At 39.9% G+C, this 17,497-nt stretch overlaps 1 pseudogene; it reads right to left on the reverse strand.

Moving 5' to 3' along the window:
- Positions 1-4,607: 4,607 nt before the first annotated feature.
- The window catches only part of LOC147702059 (uncharacterized), a 43,636-nt pseudogene continuing 30,746 nt past the window's right edge, over positions 4,608-17,497 (reverse strand).

The following is a 17,497-nucleotide window of genomic DNA, read 5'->3' on the forward strand; positions in this document are numbered from 1 at the left end:
GCCTCAAGTAGTTAGGGAAGCATAACCTCAGAGAGAAGTGCTACATCCACCTTTGAAGAGTCGCCTAGCCACATCGGTCAATGAGAAAGCAACACGAGAAGGCTCTGGGCAAGTGGAAAGTGTTTCCTCTGGGACCACCAACAATGGACAAGAGAAGCTTAGGAAAAGATGGACAGGCAGGCCAAGGTACCTACAAGGTACCATTACCCAGCACCTCCACTAGCGTACCATCCCAACCACCTACCCCGACAACTCAGGACACAGGAGGGGCTAGTTCAATTGAGAACCATAACGAGAAGGTCCTTTAGGACCCAATGTTACGTGTGGCTGCGCTTGAGCACAAAATGGACCTGGCAATAAAACTATGCCAGGAACTGAAGCAGGTAGTTGGAAGACCCAAGCCATGTTAGCCACAGGGAGCCTTTCATCCCTCCCCCCTGTACATATTTTTTAATGTTGGTCATAATGTTTTTATAGCTTAGTTTATGTTAGTTTAGTTTAGGGTTAGTGGTTTTAGAGGTTTTGTAGGGGTGGGTTACAATTTTAGTGGGTAGAGGTACTTTGAGGTTTTGTTGGGTGATGGGTTTTATATGTGTATTAAAAAAAATATACAAAATTAAATATATGTGATTGTTTAGGAAATTATGAAAAGTTAGTTGATGTTTAGGTGTAGTTTCTGTTGTCCTTGTCTGAAGACATGTCTTAAGAGGTGTGGGGGGTTAATGTTTATCACGTACTAAATGTGTAGAGTAAGCTAGGTTAAGTTAAGGTAGTTTTAGATAGTCTGTAGGATAAGATAGTGTAGGTTAGGTTAGATTAGTTAGTCAGTGTAGGTTAGGTAGTTTTAGTAATTTAAGCATATGTGCTCAGGGAATATGCAACATTATCCCGCATACTTTCATCCAGCATACTATTATTCCGCATTTTTCCCAACGAAAATGCAATTGCTCAGCAATACCATTACCCCACAAAATTTCACTCCTCATATGACTTTACCACGCAAGCCTTTGCAATGCAAATGCATGCGTGGTGAAGTCATAAACTGTGTAAAAGTGCTTTACCTATATATATATATACCAGGGCAGGCCCTTTTATTTAAGTGCATGACAAACCTTGAATCCATGCAGACTCCATTGAGAAAGGAACAAGGGGGCATATTATCAAGGGGGTTTATCTCCGCTTTTTTGGCTTTAAAAGACAAGAATGCGGAGATAAAATTATCTCCCTATTACCAAGCTGTCGCTAACACCAGTTAGTGACAGCTAAAAGGAGATAACGACCATCTTGGGCCCCGCTTTGCATGTCAGTGATATTTATCACTAATGACATGCAAAGTGGGTGTGCCAAGATGTTAGCGACTGGAAACAGTCCCTAACATCGCTATCTCCTATTACCAACTTTTGGAGATATTCGCGCTAAGCGCGAATATCTCCAAAAGCTAACACCTGCCCTGAGCAGTTCTTAGCCATGTTATCCAATGGGAGGTGGATAACATGGCTAAGAGCATTTGCTCGATAATGCATGAATATCGCTGACTTTTCAGCGATATTCATGCATTGCGGCCGTTTTTTATCGCATTTGCGATAAACCTTGCTAATAGCAAGGTTTATCTGCGATAAAAATCGCCGATGTGCGGCGATAATTTTTGTCTCTAAACACGTTAGAGACAAAAATTATCGCTAGTTGTTGGTAATATGCCCCAAGATTCCGAAACCGGTCTGGCGAAGAATATGAGATGACTGTTTCCCCTGCGTCCCCTGCTGCACCTGCTCCCAAATGAAATGGATGCAATTTTTTCCAATTAAGTGGCTACTTCCATCGAGGGCTCAACTCTACATTGTGAGATTATATATATATATATATATATATATATATATATATATATAAACAACACATCCTTCCCCTTCTTGAAAGGATGTCAGCCCACACAGGTAAGTGCAAGGAAATGTTCGGCATGATGCATTTTAGCCTAATAACCTTCCACAGATGCCTTTGTTGACAACTAACCCCTAAGATTTATGCTAACAAATCAATTTAAATATTGTATGAATAAATTCCCTTGTAGCCATTCTCTACTTCATATTTAACAGATGGCAGCAACAGAAGTCTTGCAGATACGCAATTTTTTGGATCACATTAAAGAAAAGCCACACCTTCTACACGGACATCAACCATGCTTACCTTCACCCTCCGGTGGCGGTCCACCGGGTAGTCCTGTGTTTCCGCGGTCTTTTTCCAAGTGTTTAGTGTGTTGCTGGCGTGCACCGGGTTCCGTTTTGGTTATTGCCACACAAAGCTAGCTCCGACACCGGACCAGACAGAAAAACAAAAAACATTGTGTATCCACAAGCACTCGAATAAATAAACAGAATTAAAACAACACTTTGAAATGTTTTCTATATTAAAATGAATACGTTTCAATAAAAATGACACAATGTAAATTGAAAGTCTATCAAAACAAGTTTCCTTAAATTTCCAAAAATACCCCTGCACCCCAAAACCCTAAACACACCCTGAACCCAAAAAATACCCCCTACACCTAAAAGCACCCTGAACCCCAAAATTACCCCTGCTCCCCAAATCCTAAACGCACCCTGAACCCCAAAAATACCCCTGCACCACAAGTCCTTAAACGCACCCTGAACCCTAAAATTACCCCTACACCCCAAAACCCTAACCCACCCTGACCCCTAAAATTACCCCAGCACCCCAAAACCTAAACTCACCCTGAACCCCAAAAATACCCCTGCACCCCAAAACCTTAAACACACCCTGAACCCCCAAAATACCCTTGCACCCCAAAACCTTAAATGTACCCTGACCCCTAAAAATACCCCAGTACCCCAAAACCAAAACGCACCCTGAACCCTAAAATTACCCCCTACACCCCAAAACCCCAAAGCACCCTGACCCCTAAAATTACCCCAACACCCCAAAACCTAAACGCACCCTGAACCCCAAAAATATTCCTGCACCCCAAAACCCAAACCCACCTTGATCCCTAAAATTACCCCAGCACACCTAAAGCTAAATGCACCCTGAGCCCCAAAAAAACCCTTGCACCCCAAAACCTTAAACACACCCTGAACCCCAAAAATACCCTTGCACCCTAAAACATAAACGCACCCTGAACCCTAAAAATACCCACTACACCCCAAAACCGTAACCCATCCTGACCCCTAAAAATACTCACTACACCCCAAAACCCTAACCCATCCTGACCCCTAAAAATACTCCAGTACCCCAAAACCAAACCACACCGTGAACCCTAAAATTACACCCCAAAACCATAACCCACCCAGACCCCTAAAATTACACTAGCACCACAAAACCTAAACCCACCCTAAAAATACCCCAGCATCCCAAAACCCAAGTATACACATAACCCTAAAATTACCACTGAACCCCCATAAAATATACTCCTACACCCCAACCCCAAACCCTATACTTACCTTATACTTACATTTAAAAAACATATGCTTTTACCATTCATGCATTTACAACGAATTTCGTTGTAAAGGTATGCGTGGTAAAAGCATATAAAATGTAATGCCATGCGTTGTAATGGCATTGCGGAGTCATGGTAGATGCGTTGTCAAGGTATGTGGGGTGATGGTATGCGGGATAAAAGATTTGTGGTAATGGTTGTTTACCGTGCTCAGGTTATGTTACGTACATGCATTTGTCTTTGCTAACGGTGTTTGGCAACATGTGTCAGTAGGTGTCTTACCTATGGACGGGGATCTGTCAGGTTGGCCATGGCATTACATTATCTATCTACAGACATTGTAGAGCTGTGCACATGGCTATCATGATCAAAATGGTAAACTTTGCAACATGTTCACATACAATTTCTCTGTGTGGCTACATCATGCGAAATGCTTTGGAGGGATGTTGAGGTCAAAACATTCACCCAATTTGTGGGTTTTTGGACTCAAACACTGATGGCTGCCCTGTAACCACTCAGACTTTCGGCATTTACTTGTAAGCCCAATGTTGTTTGCTTGCTAATATCCATGGGTAGACCTGGCACTTGTGGTGTGATTTCATTCACAATCAACATTGACTGCTTGACACCTGTTGAAATTCATGTTTGCATCCTTGAGTAACAACTTGCTAGTCAACACACACAGAGTCCACCAAATATGCTACACTCTCACGTACAGGCTTTGTCACTGACTCCAAAAAACACATGGCCCATTGGCAAGTATTTGGTGTCTTTGCAGAATGTCCAATGGTCAACTTGGTTCTGACTTCAACTAGACAGACAGCACACAGGTAATGTGAAGTGCATTTATTTACACACGGAAATGTTTATACAGCTCACAGCTGCAGTTCAGGACAACAACCCCAACAGATGTTTTGAGCCAGTGGATGTCCAGACAGAGTCCATGGAGGTAACATGTCATGGGAAATATGGAGGAGAGGCGTGCTTCCGTGAGAAGGATGACCACAATGTCATCAGGGAGGATAGGCCACAATGACAGTCCACAAATGGTCAAGGTGAACAGGGTAGAACCAAAATGAGGACAGTGGTAGCTGATTTCTTTTGGCATTTTCATAAGGACAGGGAAAAGGAGAAACTGGGTATGTGGCACAGATGAATGCTACTGGACACTTTTTTGTTGGAAAGAGGTGCAGTCCACATCTTCTTCCTCTGATGTCTGTGATGTCTCCTGTGAGTGGGGTGTTGTAGGTGCGGCAGGGGAGGGAGGGGAGGGAGGCACACACACATCAGGGTCGGAAGATGTGTATACCGTGCCTGTAGCAGCATTTTTCTGTATCAACATATTAGGCAGCACAGCAGCGAGGAGGGTCTGCTGGTTTTGCAACACAGCAGCAACATCGCAGTGGTAGGCAGCCATGGCAGCAGAGTGGGAGTCCTGCTTCTGCTCCATGGACTCCAAGATGGTTCTGATTGCCCCCAGCTGGTTTGGCTACTTCACTGGTGCCACTTTGGCAGAGAATTTGTTCATGCCTCTGCATCAAGACACCAGTGATGTCAGCCAGGGACTGTTGGAGACCATGGAGCAGAGAGTAAGTGCATCTGATGGCAGTAGTGTTGTCCCTATTGGGACTGAGGCACTCATGGAGTCCCTCTAGGGTGGCCGCCATTGTCTCCATCCCTACCCGCACCTGCTCTACCAACTCCCACTACGTGCGTTGGAAGGTAATCTGTGGGTCCTCGGAGGACAGGGCTCTGGATAAGGTGGCAGGTGGTGCTTGTTGGTTGGTAGGCAGGGGATGTGGAGACCCCATAACGCTGTTAGCTCTCCCAGTGAACAGAGATGATGTTGATATGGAGTTCTTGGTTGGTGTTCTGGTCAATGGTTTGAAGATTGTCATCCCCATCATCACTGAAGTCTGGGGCAGCATGCTGACCTGGAGGTGAGGGTTCATCCTCGGCAACAAAATGGAGAAATGCTATTGCTAATCTCTCTCAAATATTGACATAAGTAATCCATTTGACAATCAAGATTCAATACATTTTACTTTCTGTTTCTCATTGATGCATAGGACACATGTTACACAAGGGTATGGATTGCATATTGCACTGTATTTCCCTTTCAGGTTACTCAATCTCAGCATTGTTCTCACTTCCGCTGTGTGCCTACTCTGAGTAAATGGGCCCTGTCATACTAGTCAGATTACGATTAGTGATGCTCAACCCATTTCATCAGGACGAAAGTGAGTTGGTTATGTGTAGGGTGTCACACATCATTTTGATCTAACCCGTGTACTTCTATGTGTACATGCCTCCTCTGGCTGCTCCCAATTTGTTCCTTGTTACAGCAAACAAATGATGGACAGTTTGCTGACAATGCAAACATTATCCCCCAGTCAAAAGATCTGGGATAAATCCATTGTTCTTTTGCCCACTATGCAACCCTAATTTGGACCCAGCCATATGCAAATCATTCTTGACCCTTTGCCCCATGGGAACAGTCCAGTCGGAACTGCCAAGCCAGGTCCTCTCTGGACCGGAAGCAAACCTCCTGGGACCGGTTTCAGGGTATGTCACCCTTCTTCAGCCAGGCTAGCTTGAATCCAGTGGCACAGTGAGCAAGGGACTGTAGTACTGAAGATTCTGGACCCGTGTTATGAACATCGTCAAAACTGAGTTCGAGTCAGAAGAACACGTATACCTTTGCTGACTCTTCTGTGACCTGGGCGAGCTGAGTCCACTGCCTGAAGCCAAACCTGTTCGGCTAGTTCTTTTCCCAGTGGCCGAGTGAGATTAGCATCAAGGCGCACATGTCAAAACCTTTTCATCGCACACCGGCTATGTCTAATCTTACACACACCTGTCTCTGTTTCTTTCTTTATGACTTGCTTTACGATGAGGAGGTGCCCGTTTTTATTGGGGGTCTGACGATATCTGATGGAAATACTGGGCCTTGCCGGATAATTGATTATGGGTTGGACAAACTGAAATATGGGCTTGTCATCATGACTCTGCTTTTTCTTTGTAGTGGAAATATGTGAATGGTCAACTGTAAAATAAGGAATGTTTGCCTAAAGCATAATATTTTGTATAAAAAGGGAAGGCTGGCTTTGTAAGATTGAGCAGTCTCCTGAGAATATACACGCTGTTGTACTTCTAGGATACCTGTTACTGGCTGCAGCCAATAAATACAATCTTTGACTTCACCTAGAAGACTCTGTGTTTCTGTAGTCCGAAACAGGAGAACTCGAAGTCTTCGGGTGTTGTACCCTGGCACCGCTGGGTTCTTAAAACCCGGTACTTCAGTTGGCGCCCAACATGGGGCGTTTTCAGCGGTACTGGTCCAAGCCAGAGGTTCGTGAGGAGCTTCGTGTGAAAATTCTGGAGGAAGGCCATCCACTTCATCGACCCCTGTATGTCGACGTGGTCGGAAAGTCTTTGCTGCGAGGTTCCCCGCTTTCCGACGGCTACGTAGGACTACTGCCCTGACTATCGCCCTGTTTTGGACCCTTGATGATTGGTAGAGCGAAACGGTAGACGAGTCTTCTGGTGACGTCATCCATACCTTCAGTTAAGTATGAGTGGAGCGTCTCCCAGTCCTTAGTTTAATTCTTAGTTTTTGGTATCCTTTTAGGATCACTTTGATTTGGAATTTGCAAATCCCAAAGCCGAGGGACTCGTGTATTCACGAGACTATCGTATTTCGATACTCCTTCGAAGTTTGAAGCTAGACTAGAGAGCAAAGATGCCTGGTCTTAGCAGACTTGGAAACTTGTTTTGTCTTGGTCGTAATAGGGATTCCCGATTGGAGGACTCGTGTCCGGTTCCTCCGATTGGAACTTCAACGTACGAACTTTATGTGAAGCATGGCGAAGGCCCTATCGCACATAATGAAGCATGCGATCCGATACACCAGGAAAGATGGTGTTTCAAAATGGCCTCAATATGGTAGTTTCGATACAGAGATTTTGGATAATTTAGAGGTTAAACTCTTCAAGAAGAAAGCCCGGCCGGCGATGTTTGACTCTTTTCGCACATGGCGCAAAGAAGCCAAACAGAGAGAAATTAAATTAGCGAAGAGGAATAAACGAGAACGTGGTATGTCTATGGTACAAGCAGCGGTTGCGTTTAGGGATAATGAGGAAGAGCAGGAAAGCGAACGAATGCTTAGGGTGAAGAAATTAGCGGTAGATAGATGCTACCCAGTTTTGTCGTGTAAAGACAAGGAAGGAAGGGAAGATCTTGAGAAAGATCCTTTAGTGTCACACCTTTTGAATTCACCACCTCCCTATGCACAGAATGCTACGACACCACCGCTACCAGTTGCGATTGCACAACCTCCAGTTGTTGTGCCACCTGTGATTCCACCACAGCCAGCTCCTTTTCCGCTGGCTACTCTTCCTTTGGCGCAGCCTCCTCAGGGGCCGCCAACTTTGCCTTTTTCTCCCTCTTCGTCTGCTGCTTCTACGCCTGTTCTTAATGTTTCCTCTATTCCGACTTTAAATTCTCCTGCTACTGTTCAGTCTTCTCTTATTCTTTCACCTTCTCCTTCTGCTAGGGAACGAATGTCAACTGCAGTTACTAGTTTCTTTTCTCCTTTTTTTGGGACAATTGGGTATGTCCCCTGGTATTGAGCGTAGACAGTCACGTAGCCAGTTGCCGAATATGGATGAGTGTACGATTTTGGATCATATGGCGCGTAGATGGATTATGTATGATACCCAATATGATCTTGATGGTGTTATGCATGTTTTCGTTCAATGGGAGCCACCGAGACAACGGTACGTTTTTGATATGATGTGTGCTTACCTTGTTGAGAAATGGGATGAGGAAGTAGGACAAGCTCCTGACAAGCTGTATAGTTTACGTTCCGAATTTGCGAAGGGGACGATTGTGAGTCCATCTGATGTTAAGAAAGCAGTTGCGACATTGTTGTCGTTTAGGAGTGAGAGTGTTTCTCAGTCTTTGTTTGAGTCTGAGGTTAAGCAGAAGGCAAGACAATATCCCATGAGAGAAGTTCCCCCAGTTTGGAGGGAAGGGGACGCTAATGCTAAACCCGCCATTCTTCCACATTTTCAGCGTGTGTGGGTACATGTTCCATGGAAGTGAGCTGAAGTTTTGGCTCTTAAACAGACATTGCCTGATCCCCGTAAAAATCCTGTAGGATATTACAAGGAATTATCACAGACTGCAGGCTCATGCATTATGAATTTAGCTGATATAGACATGTTATTTGGAAATGTTGTTCCACAGCCTTTATGGGGAAAGATTCGTCATGCGGATCATGATCAAGATTTAGGCGACACATGGGTTAATATTGCTGCTGCTGATGGCAGACAAGTTGGTGGTGCTAAGCCCGAGCCGTTAATAGAAGAACTTCCTGGTAGGATTATTACATATATGAAGACTTTAATGCCCGAATTGCGTGTCAACGGGGACAAGTTGTCTGCATGTAAGCAGAAGAAAGATGAGACGGTGTCGGACTTTTTCACAAGGTTCGAAGAGACCTTCGTAGATCACAGTGGTCAGGATATGGCTACCGAAGGTGGTCAGAGATTGTTTGTTGACAAGTTTGTACATAATTTGCTTCCTGAGTTATGTAATAAGTTGAAGGATTCTGAAAGTGCTTGGGCTACTGCTCAGTACTATGAAAATCGGCGCAAAGATGAGTTAGAGAAAGTGGATAAGAAGACTAAGGAATTGAAGACTAAGGTTCTTCTACAGCAAGCTTATCCACGTCGTACTTCTAGTCAGCGTGATTATCAGCAGCCTCAGCAATATTCGAGAAACTCGCAAAGAAACAAGCCTTCTCAACAGCGTTTCCCGTATGGGCCCAATCAGTGTGCGTATTGCAAAGAAGAGGGTCATTACAAGAATAGTTGTCCGGTTTTGTTACAACGCACGAATGGTGCTTCTGGTGTGAGAGGTAGAGGTGCTCAACAAGTGTCTAGAGGTAGAGGTCGCGGACAGAATATACGTCCTTTGCCTCCGCAGAATTCAATGAATTGCTTTGATCAGCAACAGAGTTCGTCTGGTAGGACAGCACAGTACTATGTGGACGATTCTTATGTTGAAGGCGATGAAGCGATTGATAATGATTGTTAGGACAGCCATGGACAAAGAGAGGGAGTTGTTTCAGTTCCAGTAGATCAGAGTGGACCTTATGTTGAAGTGATTACATCAGGTGTCTCAGAACCTTTTCTGTTGGATACTGGTGCTACAAAGAGTTCTATTATGCATTCTAAGCTCCCTGGCGCACCTTTGTCTGGCTTTGATAATGTTTCTGTAGGTTTTTCTGGCGCCCCCGTTACGAATCCGATTTCTGCTCCATTGTCTCTTTCTGTTGGGTCGTGTAAGATCGAAGCACCCCTTATTTTGACTACAGGTTGTAATGAGAATTTGTTGGGATTAGATTTGTTGAAGAGATTGTACGTGACATTGTATTGTTCTCCATCAGGAGTACATCTTACTTTAGGTAAAAGAGTGATTTCTCCGATGTACGTGTTGAAAGATTGTCTTCCATCTGAATTGTCTTTTACCAGATTCATTGTGGGCTACTGGTCCGAATGATGGGATATATGACGTTACAACGCGTACTATTACAACGCATACCATTACAACGCATCTTTTACAACGCAAATACTGTCACAACGCATGTTTTTACAACGAGTACAATAACAACGCAAAATAGTAATTTAATACTAAAAATACCATTACAACGCAACATATAACATCGTATACCATAACAACGCAAAAATATAATTATATATAATTTTTTTTTTTGTACAATAAAACCTGGCACGGGATGCAGGGAAAATAGGGGTTTTGGGTGGGGAAGTGTATTAAATAATGATGAAAGAAACTACCATATTATAACGAAAACGAAGTATTTTTTAAAAATTAATGCTCGAGTATGAAAATTAATACTCGGGTACCTAAATTAATACTCTGGTTGCTAAAAATCAACGTATTTTACCACATTACATTTCAAAATGAAAAAAAAATGAAACAACAATTATTTTTACGATATTAATCATTAAAGAAATTCGACGCCATTTTAAGAAGGTATTGCATAGATTAGTCCTACTATTATTTCTATGAATTAATACCACAACACATTATCCAAAATGTATGCCAAAACGGCAGAATTATCGCGAACAAAATTACTTTTATTTCATTTTTTAAATAAGCGTTTACAGAGAAATAAATCAAAAAAATAAAAACAATTATAACGCATATTTTTAATAATAAAATAGAGTCAGTAAGCAAAACTTACGAGCCAGACACCATTTTTAAACCAGTTGATCCTCAACTACCCAAGAGAGCAGACGTGAAATCTGAACCTCTGACCTTTTCACCTTTTGAGATCCGTTTTACCAACAGAGCGAAATAATTAAACGATTAACAAGTGAGTAACATTAATAGAAAACGATAAAAAAAAGAACACATTTTATTCATACGGAATGACGGAAAAAGTTAAAAATAATTATTATTAATATTTAAAAATTTAACTTATATTTTAAATATATTACTGAGAATTATTAAACATATACGTGAAAGAAACACATATTAAGAAAGAACGCTAAATATGTATTTCTAAATGCAAGTAATTTTCTTGACCAGAAAAAAAAAACGCAATAACATTTGTTTGGATTAACATAAGGTTAAAATGTGTTTAATTTATTACTCATAGAAATCACTTCTTGGCCGCAGAAAACGTGTGACCACGAAAAATATTCTATTCAACACTTCCAACCGTATTTTTCAATTTAAAAAAAGGTACATATTCAGTATTTTAACAACTACTTTAAAATGAAGTATACGAAATAAGTCGCATAATAAATACATATTCTTGATTATTTTGACAGAAAAATCACTTCAAAAATAAATACCACTTCATAACTGACAGAAAAAAGTGACTCAACATCTTTTGAAAAAGGTAAATAAAATTATTTAAAGGAAGAGTAAATAGAGCAATTAGTTTAAAAAACATGTAAACTAGAAACAGAAGAAATATTATTATTTTTTAAATGTTTTAGATACGAAAACCGAGGCTAAAAAACAGATAAGAAAATTCATCCATTTCAAGAAAAATCAAACATCCAACGTTCGTTCCAAAAGGTAAATTCGAAAAAAAATAATTAATATGTATTATATCTTTGGACTGGAGTGACATTGATCCACATTCGGTCCATCACCTGTTGTGTTTCCATAATCTAGAAGTATAAATTACTACTCAATCTCATGGTGAGTGCTGCAGTGGGTAAAGTGCTGGATAGCCTAATATTATTTATTACTTTTCAAAAACGGGGTAAGTGCAGCCCAAAAAAAAGCTTGATAATGTAGAGGTATAAATTTACAATCAAACTCCAGATAAGTACTGTATTGGTAAAAATGTAGAAAGTCTAGAGATATAAATTACTATTCCATCTCCGGGTAAGTACTGCAGTAGGGAAAGTGCTGGTTAGCATAAAGGTAAAAAATAGTATTCCAAATCCAGGTAAATGCTGCAGTATGGAAAGTGCTGGATAGTATAGAGGTATAATATAATATTCCAACTCCGGGTACGTGCTACAGTAGGGAAAGTGCTGGATAGTATACAGGTATAAATTACTATTCCATCTCCGGGTAAGTGCTACAGTAGGGAAAGTGCTGGATAGTATAGAGGTATAAATTACTATTCCATCTCCGGGTAAGTGCTGCAGTAGGGAAAGTGATGGATAGAATAGAGGTATAAATTACTATTCCGACTCCAAGTAAGAGCTGCAGTAGGATAAGTGCTGGACAGACTACAGGTTTAAATTACTATTCCAACTCCGGGTAAGTGCTGCAGTAGGGAAAGTGCTGGATAGTATAGAGGTATAAATTACTATTCCATCTCCGGGTAAGTGCTGCAGTAGGGAAAGTAATGGATAGTAAAGAGGTATAAATTACTATTCCATCTCCGGGTAAGTGCTGCAGTAGGGATAGTACTTGATAGTATAGAGGTATAAATTACAATATCAACATTACTAAGCAGCAATAAAAGTGAACGTTCAGATTAATTTTTAAAACTTCAAAAAGACAATCTAACTCAAACAGTGCACATCATTAAAATCCATATTAAATTGAAAAAAATATAAACATTGTGCTTTTAAATTGTCTCTCATTCTAAAAAAGCATAAATAACATATTTTTCTCCATATATTATTTCCAGAGTACTACCTACAAAAATCAATATCCAAAAAACAACAGCTCAAGGAAACAACCACATCAATTACACGTTTCAAGTGAAGAAAACTCCAATCTCATAAGTAAGTAAAGTTGAAAATAATTAATACACATAACAATAGTGCATGAGTGCAAATTGTTAATTTTTATAAGTAAATAAAAATAAGTGCTGGATAGTATAGGGGTATAAATTACTATTCCAACTCTAAGTAAGTGCTGCAGTAGGAAAAGTGCTGGATAGTGTAGAGGTTTAAATTACTATTCCAACTCCAGTTAAGTGCTGTAGTAGGGAAAGTGCTGGATAGTTTAGAGGTATAAATTAATATTCCAACTCCGGGTAAGTGCTGCAGTAGGGAAAGTGCTGGATAGTATAGAGGTATAAATTACTATTCCCACTCCGGGTAAGTGTTGCAGTAGGGAAAGTGCTGGATAGTATAGAGGTATAAATTACTATTCCGTCTCCGGGTAAGTGCTGCAGTAGGGAAAGTGCTGGATAGTATAGAGGTATAAATTACTATTCCAACTCCAAGTAAGTGCTGCAGTAGGGAAAGTGCTGGATAGTCTACAGGTTTAAATTACTATTCCAACTCTGGGTAAGTGCTGCAGTAGGGAAATTGCTGGATAGTATAAAGGTATAAATTACTCTTCCAACTCCGGGTAACTGCTGCAGTAGGATAAGTGCTGGATAGTATAGAGGTAAAAATTACTATTCCATCTCCGGGTAAGTGCTGCAGTAGGGGAAGTGCTGGATAGTATAGAGGTATAAATTACTATTCTAACTCCAAGTAAGTGCTGCAGTAGGGAAAGTGCTGGATAGTCTACAGGTATAAATTACTATTCCAACTCCGGGTAAGTGCTGCAGTAGGGAAAGTGCTGGATAGTATAGAGGTATAAATTACTATTCCAACTCCGGGTAAGTGCTGCAGTAGGGAAAGTGCTGGATAGTATAGAGGTATAAATTACTATTCCATCTCCGGGTAAGTGCTGCAGTAGGGAAAGTACTGGATAGTATAGAGGTATAAATTACTAATCCAACTCCAAGTAAGTGCTGCAGTAGGAAAAGTGGTGGATAGTCTACAGGTTTAAATTACTATTCCAACTCCGGGTAAGTGCTGCAGTAGGGAAAGTGCTGGATAGTATAGAGGTATAAATTACTATTCCATCTCCGGGTAAGTGCTGCAGTAGGGAAAGTAATGGATAGTAAAGAGGTATAAATTACTATTCCATCTCCGGGTAAGTGCTGCAGTAGGGATAGTACTTGATAGTATAGAGGTATAAATTACAATATCAACATTACTAAGCAGCAATAAAAGTGAACGTTTAGATTAATTTTTAAAACGTCAAAAAGACAATCTAACTCAAACAGTGCACATCATTAAAATCCATATTAAATTGAAAAACATATAAACATTGTGCTTTTAAATTGTCTCTCATTCTAAAAAAAGCATAAATAACATATTTTTCTCCATATATTATTTGCAGAGTACTACCCACAAAAATCTAGATCCAAAAAACAAGAGCTCAAGGAAACAACCACATCAATTACACGTTTCAAGTGAAGAAAACTCCAATTTCATAAGTAAGTAAAGTTGAAAATAATTAATACACATAACAATAGTGCATGAGTGCAAATTGTTAATTTTTATAAGTAACTAAAAATAACTGCTGGATAGTATAGAGGTATAAATTACTATTCCAACTCCAAATAAGTGCTGTAGTAGGGAAAGTGCTGGATAGTGTAGAAGTTTTAATTACTATTCCAACTCCAGGTAAGTGCTGTAGTAGGGAAAGTGCTGGATAGTATACAGGTATAAATTAATATTCCAACTCCGGGTAAGTGCTGCAATAGGGAACGTGCTGGATAGTATAGAGGTTTAAATTACTATTCCAACTCCGGGTAAGTGCTGCAATAGAGAAAGTGCTGGATAGCATAGAGGTTTAAATTACTATTCCATCTCCGGGTAAGTGCTGCAGTAGGGAAAGTACTGGATAGTATAGAGGTATAAATTACTAATCCAACTCCAAGTAAGTGCTGCAGTAGGAAAAGTGGTGGATAGTCTACAGGTTTAAATTACTATTCCAACTCCGGGTAAGTGCTGCAGTAGGGAAAGTGCTGGATAGTATAGAGGTATAAATTACTATTCCATCTCCGGGTAAGTGCTGCAGTAGGGAAAGTAATGGATAGTAAAGAGGTATAAATTACTATTCCATCTCCGGGTAAGTGCTGCAGTAGGGATAGTACTTGATAGTATAGAGGTATAAATTACAATATCAACATTATTAAGCAGCAACAAAAGTGAACGTTTAGATTAATTTTCAAAACGTCAAAAAGACAATCTAACTCAAACAGTGCACATCATTAAAATCCATATTAAATTGAAAAACATATAAACATTGTGCTTTTAAATTGTCTCTCATTCTAAAAAAAGCATAAATAACATATTTTTCTCCATATATTATTTGCAGAGTACTACCCACAAAAATCTAGATCCAAAAAACAAGAGCTCAAGGAAACAACCACATCAATTACACGTTTCAAGTGAAGAAAACTCCAATCTCATAAGTAAGTAAAGTTGAAAATAATTAATACACATAACAATAGTGCATGAGTGCAAATTGTTAATTTTTATAAGTAACTAAAAATAAGTGCTGGATAGTATAGAGGTATAAATTACTATTCCAACTCCAAATAAGTGCTGTAGTAGGGAAAGTGCTGGATAGTGTAGAAGTTTTAATTACTATTCCAACTCCAGGTAAGTGCTGTAGTAGGGAAAGTGCTGGATAGTATACAGGTATAAATTAATATTCCAACTCCGGGTAAGTGCTGCAGTAGGGAAAGTGCTGGATAGTATAGAGGTTTAAATTACTATTCCAACTCCGGGTAAGTGCTGCAATAGAGAAAGTGCTGGATAGTATAGAGGTTTAAATTACTATTCCAACTCCGGGTAAGTGCTGCAGTAGGGAAAGTGCTGAATAGTATAGAGGTATAAATTACTATTCCAACTCCAAGTAAGTGCTGCAGTAGGGAAAGTGCTGGATAGTGTACAGATTTAAATTACTATTCCAACTCCGGGTAAGTGCTGCAGTAGGGAAAGTGCTGGATAGTATAGAGGTATAAATTACTATTCCATCTCCGGGTAAGTGCTGCAGTAGGAAAAGTGCTGGATAGTATCGAGATATAAATTACTATTTCAACTCCAAGTAAATGCTGCAGTAGGGAAAGTGCTGGATAGTCTACAGGTTTAAATTACTATTCCTACTCCGGGTAAGTGCTGCAGTAGGGAAAGTGCTGGATAGTATAGAGGTATAAATTACTATTCCATCTCCGGGTAAGTGCTGCAGTAGGAAAAGTGCTGGATAGTATAGAGATATAAATTACTATTTCAACTCCAAGTAAGTGCTGCAGTAGGGAAAGTGCTGGATAGTCTACAGGTTTAAATTACTATTCCTACTCCGGGTAAGTGCTGCAGTAGGGAAAGTGCTGGATAGTATAGAGGTATAAATTACTATTCCATCTCCGGGTAAGTGCTGCAGTAGGGAAAGTGCTGGATAGTATAGAGGTATAAATTACTATTCCAACTCCAAGTAAGTGCTGCATTTTGAAAAGTGCTGGATAATATAGGGATATAAATTATTAATGCAACTCAGGGTAAGTGGTGTAGTTGAGAAAGTGCTGGATAGTATAGAGGTACAAATTAGTATTCCAACTCCGAGTAAGTGCTGCAGTAGGGAAAGTGCTGGATACTCTAGAGGTTTAAATTACTTTTCCAACTCCTGGTAAGTGCTGCAGTAGGGAAACTGATGGATAGTTTAACGAAATAAATTAGTAATTTAACTCAGGCTATCTGCTACAGATTGCAAAATGCGGGATAGTCTACAGAATTACAATAATATACCAAGTAAATGCTTCAATTGAAAAATAACAAAAACTATAGGGAAAAACATGAAAAGTTAAACGTATAAAAAACAATTTTTAATCCTTGATAATGGTTCAGTACTAAAGATACCAACAATTGTATGAGTATATTGTGCAGTAATGTATCACAAATATCATATACTAAACACAACATATTTGTAAATAATACAGAAATTAAAATTATCAAATGTTTCCAAAAAATTTAATATCATTTATTTATCTTTTCAGGAAATGTCTACACATCCTACCGCTAAATATATCAACTCCAGGAAAGGAAACCGACTCCTTAATCATGTAGGTTACATTTATTGTAAATTACAAAAAACACCCTTGGTTACAGAATACTCAACAGACAGCAAACTTCAAGTCGAATTAAAAAAACTAACAGCTCTTTGTTTTGTCCCTCCCGAAAGTGTAGACAAGTACTACACTGCCATTACAGAATCTGAATATTATTTAACAAATGAAGATTAATTGGCACCAATTCTAAATTATATGGAAGACACATGGATTGGACACCTAGGCAGATCGGGTCGCAGGAGGAAGCCACGTTTCCATGTGGAGTGGTGGAACTGTTATTCGAGTTGCCTACAGGGAGAGGCTAAAACAAATAATGCCATTGAGGGATGGCATAACTCCTTCAATCATGTAATTGGAAAACCCCACCCTAATTTCTATTCATTTCTTGAAACTTTGAAGAAGGAGCAAAGTTTTCAAGAAATGAGAATATCACAAACTCTCACAGGTAGTCTAAAGTCACGGATTACTCAAAGAACTAAGGAAATGTCTGAACGACTATTGGCACTTATACAACAGTTTTCGTTGTGTGTGGCTCTAGATTACCTTGAGAATCTTGCTAACATCCTATCTTTTTAAATACATATACACATTACTTTCCTGCTTTGCTCTAAATGTACTCCCTTTCT

This window comes from Lissotriton vulgaris, chromosome 7, assembly GCF_964263255.1.
Source record: "Lissotriton vulgaris chromosome 7, aLisVul1.2, whole genome shotgun sequence".
NCBI lineage: Eukaryota > Metazoa > Chordata > Amphibia > Caudata > Salamandridae > Lissotriton > Lissotriton vulgaris.